Source organism: Scyliorhinus torazame, chromosome X (assembly GCF_047496885.1).
Source record: "Scyliorhinus torazame isolate Kashiwa2021f chromosome X, sScyTor2.1, whole genome shotgun sequence".
Lineage (NCBI taxonomy): Eukaryota > Metazoa > Chordata > Chondrichthyes > Carcharhiniformes > Scyliorhinidae > Scyliorhinus > Scyliorhinus torazame.
Window position 1 is genome coordinate 7039522 of NC_092738.1, and position 12727 is coordinate 7052248.

The 12727-nt window shown below is 45.8% G+C and overlaps 2 protein-coding genes across 3 annotated transcripts in view; one reads left to right on the forward strand and one right to left on the reverse strand.

Annotated features, from left to right (window-relative positions):
* inpp1 (inositol polyphosphate-1-phosphatase) overlaps positions 1 to 12727 on the forward strand; it is a 75360-nt gene that overhangs the window by 18029 nt on the left and 44604 nt on the right. For both annotated transcript variants that reach the window (XM_072494072.1, XM_072494071.1), the window contains exon 3: positions 5314 to 5572. The gene's annotated coding sequence lies outside the window, so the exon portion shown is untranslated. The remainder of the gene's footprint in view (positions 1 to 5313; positions 5573 to 12727) is intronic.
* Positions 1 to 12727, reverse strand: part of pan2 (poly(A) specific ribonuclease subunit PAN2) — a 231809-nt gene that overhangs the window by 17163 nt on the left and 201919 nt on the right. The gene's annotated exons all lie outside the window — the stretch shown is intronic.

Here is a 12727-nt window from a genome sequence, read left to right on the forward strand (position 1 = left end):
GCTCTTTGTGCCAGGAACACCTAGAAAACTTATAAATGATCATTAACCTTCTCTGCAAAGGTTCATTGCACAAATAATGTAGTCGCTTTAGTAGCTGACGTGCTATCAATTTTTACTTGACAGCTATATTGTGAGGTTTTTGAAGGGTTCTCTTTGTAAATGTTTATAAAGGTCGACCCCCATACCAGGACAAACATGCGATAAATTACAATAAAATATCACCTGCAATGAATGATGGCTGGGGAGTTGCTATAAAAGCAAAATACTGCAGATGCTGGAAGTCTAAAATAAAAACAGAAAATGCTGGAAAAGTTCAGTAGGTCTGACAGCATCTGTGGAGGCAGAAACAGAATTAACGTTTTGAGTCTGTACGATTCTTCTTCAGAGCTGAAGAGGGATAGAAATGTGATGGATTATATGGTTGGAAAGGGGGGTAGAGAAGTTGGAGTAGAATAGAAGATCAGGGATAGGTGAAGGCTAAGGAGAGATTGACAAAGATGCCATGAATACAAGTCAAGGGAGACGTTCATGGTAGCATTAAAGACTAAAGAAGGTGCTTATAGTAGCATGAAGGTAAATTAGCAGAATGTGTTAATAGGAGAACAAAGATCAGTGTTCAGTGAAAGCAAGACTAAATTGTCACTGGACTAATAATAATCCAGAGACCCAATGTACCAGGGACCCATGTTCAAATCCCAACGGCAGATGGTGAAATTTGAATTCAATAAAAAACCATTGCTAATTGTTGTAAAAACCTATCTGGTTCACTAATATCCATTGCGGGAGGAAATTTGACCTGAAATCAACTCCAGATTCATAGCAATGTATTGACTCTTAAATGCCCTCCTAGTAAGCACTCAGTTGAAGAGCTGGGCAATAAATGCTGTCCCAGACAATGATGCCCACATCCCAGGAGTGAATTTTTAAAACGTTCTCCCCCCCCCCCCCCCGGCCAACTATATAATCCATACCATTTCTACCCCTCTTCAGTTCTGAAGAAGAACCACTTGGGCTTGACACATTGGGCGAAATTCTCCTACCCGCCCCGCCACATTTCTGCGCCGACCGGCCGGCGGGAGTCTCCGTCACACCGGCCGGTCAATGGGGTTTCCCATTGTGGGGCAGCCCCACGCCGTCGGGAAACCCCCGGGCGCCGGCAGAACGGAGACTCCCGCCGGCGGAGAATGACGCCCATTAACTTTGTTTCTGTCTCCACAGATGCTGCACCGAGTTCGGGTATAATTATAATTTATCAGGCTCACTGCAGCTCAGTTGGTAAATGCACTGTCCAGTACAATACTGAGCGAGACAGACAAGACAAGTCCCAGGTTTCATCTGCAGCCTGTGCTGATTTAGCAATGATTTCAAGGGTGCTACAATTGGTCTCATCATTGGGTGGAAAAATCAGACAGGTTCCTGATTGTTTTTTTGGTGAAGAAGAGTGGTGGAGAGAGTGCAGGGAGGTCAGGAGAGGACAAGATTGGTGGTGGACGTAATATCCTCATGTTGAATTTTTCCTGTTCATTGGATGTGGGCGTCACAGGCTGTGCCAGCATTTATTGCCCATCCTTAATTGCCCTTGAGGGTGCAGTTAAGAGTCAACCATATTGTTGTGGGTCTGGAGGCAGATATAGGCCAGACCAGGTAAGGACAACAGATTTCCTTCCCTTCAGGACATCAGTGAACCAGAATGGTCTGTCAACATTCAACATCTATGTTTGCACATCAAAAGAACCACTTGGGCAAGTACCAGGAGGTGGCTGGTCTCCATGGACTAATATGCCAGCAAGGAGTCAGTGCCTTTAGGAGCAGGGGAAACAAAACTGGAGAAAATGAATGTAACACACAGAGAATCGTGACAATTGGCCTCAGGACTCGGTGTGTTTTCCCTTCTAAAACAATTGAGGGCAGCACGGTAGCACAAGTGGCTAGCACTGTGGCTTCACAGCGCCAGGGTCCCAGGTTCGATTCCCCGCTGGGTCACTGTCTGTGCGGAGTCTGCACGTTCTCCCCGTGTCTGCGTGGGTTTCCTCCGGGTGCTCCGGTTTCCTCCCACAGTCCAAAGACATGCAGGTTAGGTGGATTGGCCATGATAAATTGCCCTTAGTGTCCAAAAAGGTTAGGAGGGGTTACTGGGTTACGGGGATAGGGTGGAAGTGAGGGCTTAAATGGGTCTGTGCAGACTTGATGGGCTGAATGGCCTCCTTCTGCACTGTATGTTCTATGTTCAATGTAATTGTTTCCATCTACAGGCGCTGAGCTCAATCCTATTCTCTGACTTGTAAACTCCTGGGGATTCATTTCTTTGTCCATTTACAACCTTTCACACTCAGCATTTTGCATTTTACCTGTTTACGAGTCTGAAATGGGCACTGAGATCAGACGTTGGAGGTCGACTTGAAGTTGGGCTTTGGCCCTCATTAATATTAATTAGATGAGCTGCCAATGTATGTCCTGCCTCACAACTTAGCCTAAAGGGTCACTTGGGAAGTATCTAGCAGAATTCTACAACTCAGCACAAAGCAACACTGAATGAGAAGCGACACGGATGTGATAAAATGATCTGCTCATGTGGATGGTAAACACTTACACAGATTGCTTTGGCTGAGTGGTCTGTTTCTGTGTTGTAACTTCTATGTATTTAACTTCAACCAGATGATGAATATTTTAACATCATTACTGAACCTGACAACTCAATTATGGTGTGCATCTCTGCTTGATGGAAGAAGAAATGATGCACAATGTTACAAGCATGTTTGAAAGCAATATACCCCTAGTAATAAAACACAAGTTGGCCCACAAGTCAACATTCCCACATGGTGACTTCCTGATTTCAGACATCACTAGTGGGAAATGGCAAACAGAGCTCTTCATTGTTGCAACAAAAAATCCCAGGTTCAATCTATGCTGAATTAATTGATCTCAGTTGTGGCAATCGTAGGGTGCTACAATTGGCCGTAATAAGTTTTCTTTCCTTCGAAAAGAGCCCTGACGATGAAACAACTTTAAAGGTGAAATTCACACATGCTCACCCTGTGCTTGTTGGCCTACATTGGTTCCAGGTCCAACAATGCCTCGAACTTAAAATTCACATCTTCCATAGCTTCGCCCTGCCCCTGTAATCTCCCAGCCTCACAACCCTCCATCAAATCTCGACTCTGGCCTCTTTTGCACCCCTTAGTTGATTTGCCTCACCCACCGGTGACTATCCCTTCAGCTGCATCGGCCCTAAACTCTGGAATTTCTTCCGCAACCCCTCTTCCTCCTTTGCAGAACACTGTTGGTCCGTCCGCAAGCAGGACCCAGACCTTCCTGTCGCTGCCATTTCAGTTTACCGCCCTGCTCTCATGCCCACATGTCCGTCCTTGGCCTGCTGCAATGTTCCAGTGAAGCCCAGCGCTAATTGGAGGAACAGCACCTCATCTTCCAATTAGGCACAGTACAGCCTTCCGGACCTAACATTGAGTTCAACAACTTCAGACTGTGAACTCTCTCCTCCACCTTCACCCCATTTTTAATTCTATAAACTTATTTTCATTCCTTCCATTGTTCTGTTTTCCCCTCACCACTGTCCCCCTTGAATAAACTGGGATTGTTCTCCCTCGGCAGACGGAGGATGAGGGGTGACCTGATAGAAGTTTATAAAATTATTACGGGTATAGATGGGGTGAACAGTTGGAGGCTTTATCCCAGGGCGGAAATGACAATTATAAGGGTACACAAGTTTACGGTGAGAGGGGATAGGTCCAGTGGAGATGTGCGGGGGAAGCTTTTTTACAGGTGGTGGCCTGGAATGCACTGCCAAGTGAGATGTTGAGGCAGATATGTTAGTGACCTTTAAGATTTATCTGGATAGATACATGAATAGAGGGGGTATTGAAGGGTACAGGTGTTTGGTCCAGATAGGACACGTGATCGGTGCACGCATTGGGGGGGAGGGGGGGGGGGGCGAAGGACCTGTTCCTGTGCTATATTGTTCTTTGTTAGACCCCACGCCACTTGGGCCATTTGTTCCCCTTTCCTCGTTGCCCTTTGTTCTGCCATTCACACATTCTAATCTCTTTATGTGCCACTATCAGCTCCCTTCTTAGCCTTTATCACCCTATTTACATTCCTTTTGTCTTTCGTCCGATGCATCTTTGTCAATCTCCACTTATCGCTGGCCCCCTATCCAGCCCCACGCCCCCCACCCCCCACTACAGTATAAATCTGAGCCCATTTCCAGTTCTCTCCCTTTGACAGTCATGCGTACTTGAAACCTTTAAAAAACATTTTTTTTCGAGTACCCGATTCCTTTTTTCCGAATTAAGGGGCAATTTATCGTGGCCAATTCACCAATCGTACACATCTTTGGGTTGTGGGGGTGAAACCCACGCAAACAGAGCGAGAATGTGTAAACTCCACACGGACAGTGACTCGGGGCCGGGATCGAACCCGGGTCCTCAGCGCTGTGAAGCAGTAGTGCTAACCACTGCGCCACCGTGCCGCCCTCCACACTCAAAACGTTTGTTAGCTCCCTTCTCTCTCCACAGATGCTGTCAGACCTGCTGAGATTGTCCAGTATTTTCTGTTTTTCTTTCCTCCTTTAACATGCTCTGTAAAAAGTTTGATCAAACTTTTAGTCGACTGTCCTAACATCTCCTTTTTTGACCTGGTGCCAATTTTTGATTGATTATGCTGCTGTGAAGCATCTATTAAAAATTGCTTAAAATCAATGCAAATTGTTCTTGAAAGTCAAATTGGCATGATGCTGGGTAACAATGCAACTGCACCTTTATCGCTGCAAATTAATATTTGCAATAAAAGAGTGCACCAGGAGATCAAAACTCGCTCACTAACTAAGTGGGCAGCACAGTAGCACAAGTTCCAGGATCCCGGGTTCGATTCCCCGCTGGGTCACTGTCTGTGCGGAGTCTGCACGTTCTCCCCGTGTGTGCGTGGGTTTCCTCCAGGTGCTCCGGTTTCCTCCCACAGCCCAAAGATGTGCAGGTTAGGTGAATTGGACATGATAAATTGCCCTTAGTCACCAAAAAGGTTAGGAGGCGTTATTAGGTTACCGGGATAGGGTGGAAGTGAGGGCTTAAGTGGGTCGGCGCAGACTCAATGGGCCGAATGGTCTCCTTCTGCACTGTATGTTCTAACTTTCATTTATATATTAAAAGTACATTTTCTTTACTTCGATTTGAAGTTTATTGTTTGTATCCCTTTAAAAGTGTTATTTTGATACTTGGTCCTGCTAGTTTTGTACTGGCAATTGCTTCTAAGTCTTGACAAAAATCTTGTCTATTTCTCGAGTTATTCACTCCTCTATAGCGCAGCGCCGGAGCCTCCAGGACCAGGAGCGGTGGGGAGAGAGAAAATAAACACACGGAGTTTCTCCTTCTTCCGCCCCTGCACATTTTCGCAAGGAGCAGCTCAAAGTGCAGATCTCTTGGCGGACGTGTCTGGAAAACGAGGCCTGGAGCTGAATACGGGGTGCAGGCGAGCGACGAACGAATTCAGGCCAAATATTGCACTGGACGGCTCGAACTGACCGTCTCCGGGAAATCCCCCTTTCCCTGGGCCAACTGGTGTAAGTTTCAGCTCGTGTCTCCTGCTTCTATCGCTGGGCTCCATCTAGTGCAGTCTTGACAGGGACAATGTAACGTTTCTGGAGCAATAATCCAGGGGCCTGGATTAATGTTTAGCCAATATATCACTCCAGCAGCTTTCTGTAGTATTGATCATGATCACACGAAGCAGAATGGATTCTGAGAAGTAGCCATCAGAGTTGTTGGACTGGCTCCAAGAGGTTTTATGAATTTAGGAATGTAGATCACTGGCTGTAGCAGCACATTAGGAAAGACTGTGTACAGAATGTTTGTTCTGAGGCTCTCTCAGTTTCTTTTTAAATTTTTTTTTAGACTACCCAATTATTTATTTATTTTCTAATTAAGGGGCAATTTAGCGAGGCCAATCCACCTAACCTGCACATCTTTGGGTTGTGGGGGTGAGACCCACGCAGACACGGGGAGAATGTGCAAACTCCACACGGACAGTGACCCAAAGCCGGGATTCGAACCTGGGACCTCGGCGACGGTCTCAACCCGTTTCAGTGCACAGAAGGAGCATTATTAGATCTAGATTCATGTGAACCTGAACCCAGTACCATGAATTGGCTCCATGTTTATGTTAAATCAGGTTTCCATACATCCGTGCCACATTTCTAATGTTTTTTATCCCGGGTCGACACGTTTTCTGATGGGCAGCACGGTAGCATAGTGGTTAGCACAATTGCTTCACAGCTCCAGGATCCCAGGTTTGATTCCGGCTTGGGTCACTCTGTGCGGAGTCTGCACATCCTCCCCGTGTCTGCGTGGGTTTCCTCCGGGTGCTCCGGTTTCCTCCCACAGTCCAAAGATGTGCGGTTAGGTGGATTGGACATGATAAACTGCCCTTAGTGTCCAAAATTGCCCTTAGTGTTGGGTGGGGTTACTGGGTTATGGGGATAGGGTGGAGGTGTTGACCTTGGGTAGGGTGCTCTTTCCAAGAGACTCGATGGGCTGAATGGCCTCCTTCTGCACTGTAAATTCTATGATCTATGATGACCATCAGGAAACTGATTTAACAACAAGAAAAATCCTAGGAGCTGGCTCACAATATTCTAACTAAAAGCTTTATGAAGCTTTTCCTCTTGCATTCCGTCATAACTCCTCTGATATATCTCCCCCCCCACCCACCCCCTCGAGACTGCATTTTGGAATTGCACAAAGGCCCTTCACAGCCAACTGCTTGAGTTGGCTGTAGTGCCCGTCCATGGCATCCTGTTGAACTAAGATTTAATACATTTTCCACTCAGAACAACATTTATTGGGATTAATTTAGTTTCAGAATCAGAAATATGTTTATGTATTCAGGTGACCGCCTGACTAATGTTTTAGTCCAATTTTGGAGGCAGCAATTTTTATATCTGAACGCCAGACAGTAACGTTACCTGTGGTCAAATTCTAGATGAGGCTCCTGGAACATCACATATTAATTACACTGGGTACAAAATTACATCTTGCCAGGAAGTAAGGTTTCTAAAGAATGTTCCACAGCCATTTGGTCCCCGAATATGGTGAAGGATACAGGGATTTTAGAGAGGATGCAGAGGAGGGCAATGAGGAGGACATTGAGCTTTAGTATTTACGTAGTCAGACACCAAAATTCGAGCTTATTTTCTTCAGCTAAGTGCAGACAGAGGGGCTGTGAATGAAGTTTTTAAAATGAAGGTTATTGATGAGTCTGGTTAGATAAGTCAATTGAGTTGGATGTGGATAATAGGTTACGCTTAAAAACCTGCAGTTCTGAAAGAAAATATGAAGTCTCAATTTACAATTCCTTGTTTGTTGCCAGAGGCATGATGGGTCAAATTGCCTCCTTCGCTCTATAATACGGTGAAATGCAGCAGTGAGAGGGATTCCTATAGTTGATCCCGTTTGTCAAATGTAATTTAACCTGAAATCCCTAATGAAGTAAAATAGATAAACTCAAATGTGCAGATGTCTAACCACAAAAATGCATATGTGTAACACAAGACCTGAGTTCAATTCTGCCTAAAAGATGATAGATGAGAAAAAGTCAGGAAAATTGATGTTTAAGTGTAATTGTACTTTACAGATTACGTGGATGTGACTTTCCCATTATCACTCAAAACTTAACTGCAATGCAAGTTTCCTCAAGGTCAAAATGTGGTTTTGAAAAAAAAATGCCACTTTATGATGAGGGAGAAATACTTTGTTCCCTTATACTGTTTTAACTTCGAAAATCATATGGTAACGTTTGAGGGGGAAAAATAAAAACTATGATTGGAAATCTTTCAGTGGAGGCATTTTTCCTGTGATTGAGGGGCAGCACGGTGGCGCAGTGGTTAGCACTGTTGTCTCACAGTGCCGAGGTCCCAGGTTCGATCCCGGCTCTGGGTCACTGTCCGTGTGGAGTTTGCACATTCTCCCCGTGTCTGCGTGGGTCTCACCCCCACAACCCAAAGATGTGCAGGGTAGTTGGTTTGGCCACGATAAATTGCCCCTTAATTGGGAAAAAAGAGATAATAACCCAGAGATCCAGGATAATCCCCCAGGTACCAAGGTTTCAATCCCGCCAGGGCAGATGGTGAAATTTGAATTCAATAAAAATCTGGAGTTGAAAGTCCAATGCCGACCATGAAACCATTGTCGATTGTCACAAATGCCCATCTGGTTCACTAATGCCCTTTACAAAGAACAAAGAAAATTACAGCACAGGAACAGGCCCTTCAGCCCTCCCAGCCTGCGCCAATCCAGATCCTTTATCTAAACAAAGAACAAAGAAATGTACAGCACAGGAACAGGCCCTTCGGCCCTCCAAGCCCGTGCTGACCATGCTGCCCGACTAAACTACAATCTTCTACACTTCCTGGGTCCGTATCCTTCTATTCCCATCCTATTCATATATTTGTCAAGATGCCCCTTAAATGTCCCTATCGTCCCTGCTTCCACTACCTCCTCCGGTAGCGAGTTCCAGGCACCCACTACCCTCTGCGTAAAAAACTTGCCTCGTACATCTACTCTAAACCTTGCCCCTCTCACCTTAAACCTATGCCCCCTAGTAATTGACCCCTCTACCCTGGGGAAAAGCCTCTGACTATCCACTCTGTCTATGCCCCTCATAATTTTGTATACCTCTATCAGGTCTCCCCTCAACCTCCTTCGTTCCAGTGAGAACAAACCGAGTTTATTCAATCGCTCCTCATAGCTAATGCCCTCCATACCAGGCAACATTCTGGTAAATCTCTTCTGCACCCTCTCTAAAGCCTCCACATCCTTCTGGTAGTGTGGCGACCAGAATTGAACACTATACTCCAAGTGTGGCCTAACTAAGGTTCTATACAGCTGCAACATGACTTGCCAATTCTTATACTCAATGCCCCGGCCAATGAAGGCAAGCATGCCGTATGCCTTCTTGACTACCTTCTCCACCTGTGTTGCCCCTTTCAATGACCTGTGGACCTGTACTCCTAGATCTCTTTGACTTTCAATACTCTTGAGGGTTCTACCATTCACTGTATATTCCCTACCTGCATTAGACCTTCCAAAATGCATTACCTCACATTTGTCCGGATTAAACTCCATCTGCCATCTCTCCGCCCAAGTCTCCAGACAATCTAAATCCTGCTGTATCCTCCGACAGTCCTCATCGCTATCCGCAATTCCACCAACCTTTGTGTCGTCTGCAAACTTACTAATCAGACCAGTTACATTTTCCTCCAAATCATTTATATATACTACAAAGAGCAAAGGTCCCAGCACTGATCCCTGTGGAACACCACTGGTCACAGCCCTCCAATTAGAAAAGCATCCCTCCATTGCTACTCTCTGCCTTCTATGGCCTAGCCAGTTCTATATCCACCTTGCCAGCTCACCCCTGATCCCGTGTGACTTCACCTTTTGTACTAGTCTACCATGAGGGACCTTGTCAAAGGCCTTACTGAAGTCCATATAGACAACATCTACTGCCCTACCTGCATCAATCATCTTAGTGACCTCCTCGAAAAACTCTATCAAGTTAGTGAGACACGACCTCCCCTTCACAAAACCGTGCTGCCTCTCACTAATACGTCCATTTGCTTCCAAATGGGAGTAGATCCTGTCTCGAAGAATTCTCTCCAGTAATTTCCCTACCACTGAAGTAAGGCTCACCGGCCTGTAGTTCCTGGGATTATCCTTGCTACCCTTCTTAAACAGAGGAACAACATTGGCTATTCTCCAGTCCTCCGGGACATCCCCTGAAGACAGCGAGGACCCAAAGATTTCTGTCAAGGCCTCAGCAATTTCCTCTCCAGCCTCCTTCAGTATTCTGGGGTAGATCCCATCAGGCCCTGGGGACTTATCTACCTTAATATTTTTTAAGACACCCAACACCTCGTCTTTTTGGATCACAATGTGACCCAGGCTATCTATTTTCCAAGCATCTACTTCCCTCTGTTCCCCACCCGTTCATATATCTGTCTAGATGCATCTTAAATGATGCTATCGTGCCCGCCTCTACCACCTCCGCTGGCAAAGCATTCCAGGCACCCACCACCCTCTGCGTAAAAAACCTTCCACGCACATCTCCCTTAAACTTTCCCCCTCTCACCTTGAAATCGTGACCCCTTGTAATTGACACCCCCACTCTTGGAAAAAGCTTGTTGCTATCCACCCTGTCCATACCTCTCATAATTTTGTAGATCTCAATCAGGTCCCCCCTCAACCTCCGTCATTCCAACGAAAATAATCCTAATCGACTCAACCTTTCTTCATAGCTAGCACCCTCCATACCAGGCAACATCCTGGTGAATCTCCTCTGCACCCTCTCTAAAGCATCCACATCCTTCTGGTAATGTGGCGACCAGAACTGTACGCAGTATTGCAAATGTGGCCTAACCAAAGTCCGATACAACTGTAACATGACCTGCCGACTCTTGTACTCAATACCCCGTCCGATTAAGGCAAGCATGCTGTAAGCCTTCTTGACCACTCTATCGACCTGCGTTGCCACCTTCAGGGTACAATGGACCTGAACTCCCAGATCTCTCTGTACATCAATTTTCCCCAGGACTCTTCCATTGACCGTATAGTCCGCTCTTGAATTAGATCTTCCAAAATGCATCACCTCGCATTTGCCTGGATTGAACTCCATCTGCCATTTTTCTGCCCAACTCTCCAATCTATCTATATTTTGCTGTATTCTCTGACAGTCCCCCTCGCTATCTGCAACTCCACCAATCTTAGTATCATCTGCAAACTTGCGAATCAGACCACCTATACCTTCGTCCAGATCATTTATGTATATCACAAACAACAGTGGTCCGAACATGGATCCCTGTGGAACACCACTGGTCACCTTTCTCCATTTTGAGACACTCCCTTCCACCACTACTCTCTGTCTCCTGTTGCCCAGCCAGTTCTTTATCCATCTAGCTAGTACACCCTGAACCCCACACGACTTCGCATTTTCCATCAACCTGCCATGGGAAACTTTATCAAACGCCTTACTGAAGTCCATGTATATGACATCTACAGCCCTTCCCTCATCAATTAACGTTGTCACTTCTTCAAAGAATTCTATTAGGTTTGTAAGACATGACCTTCCCTGCACAAAACCATGCTGCCTATCATTGATAAGTCTATTTTCTTCCAAATGTGAATAGATCCTATCCCTCAGTATCTTCTCCAACAGTTTGCCGACCACTGACGTCAAGCTCACAGGTCTATAATTCCCTGGATTATCCCTGTTACCCTTCTTAAACAAAGGGACATTAGCAATTCTCCAGTCCTCCGGGACCTCACCCAAGAACAAAGAACAAAGAAACGTACAGCACAGGAACAGGCCCTTCGGCCCTCCAAGCCCGTGCCGACCATGCTGCCCGACTAAACTACAATCTTCTACACTTCCTGGATCCGTATCCCTCTATTCCCATCCTATTCGTGTATTTGTCAAGATGCCCCTTAAATGTCACTATCGTCCCTGCTTCCACCACCTCCTCCAGTAGCGAGTTCCAGGCACCCACTACCACCCGTGCTCAAGGATGCTGCAAAGATATGTTAAGGCCCCAGCTATTTAGCCCCTCGCTTCCCTCAGTAACCTGGGATAGATCCCATCCGGACCTGGGGACTTGTCCACCTTAATGCCTTTTAGAATACCCAAAACTTCCCCCTTCCTTATGCCAACTTGACCTAGAGTATTTAAACATCCATCCCTAGCCTCAACATCCGTCATGTCCCTCTCCTTGGTGAATACCGATGCAAAGTACTCATTAAGAATCTCGCCCATTTCCTCTGACTCCACGCATAAATTCCCTCTTTTGTCTTTGAGTGGGCCAATCCTTTCTCTAGTTACCCTCTTGCTCCTTATATACGAATAAAAGGCTTTGGGATTTTCCTTAACCCTGTTAGCCAAAGATATTTCATGACCCCTTTTAGCCCTCTTTATTGCGCGTTTGCGATTTGTCCTACTTTCCCGATATTCCTCCAAAGCTTCATCAGTTTTAAGTCGCCGAGATCTTATGTATGCTTCCTTTTTCATCTTAGCTAGTCTCACAATTCCACCCGTCATCCATGGTTCCCTAATCTTGCCATTTCTATCCCTCATTTTCACAGGGATATGTCTGTCCTGCACTCTAATCAACCTTTCCTTAAAAGACTCCCACATTTCAAATGTGGGTTTACCCTTAAACAGCTGCTCCCAATCCACATTCCCTAGCTCCTGCCGAATTTTGTTATACTTGGCCTTTCCCCAATTTAGCACTCTTCCTTTTGGACCACTCTCGTCTTTGTCCATGAGTATTCTAAAACTTACGGAATTGTGATCGCTATTCCCAAAGTAATCACCGACTGAAACTTCAACCACCTGGCCGGGATCATTCCCCAATACCAGGTCCAGTATGGACCCTTCCCGAGTTGGACTATTTACATACTGCTCTAAAAAACTCTCCTGGATGCTCCTTACAAATTCTGCTCCATCTACACCTCCAACACTACATGAGTCCCATTCAATGTTGGGGAAGTTAAAATCTCCCATCACGACCACCCTATTGCTCCTACATTTTTCGATAATCTGTCTCCATATTTGTACCTCTACTTCACGCTCACTTTTGGGAGGCCTGTAGTAAAGTCCCAACAATGTTACTGCACCCTTCCTATTTCTTAGTTCTACCCATATTGCCTCAGTGCTCGAATCCTCCATC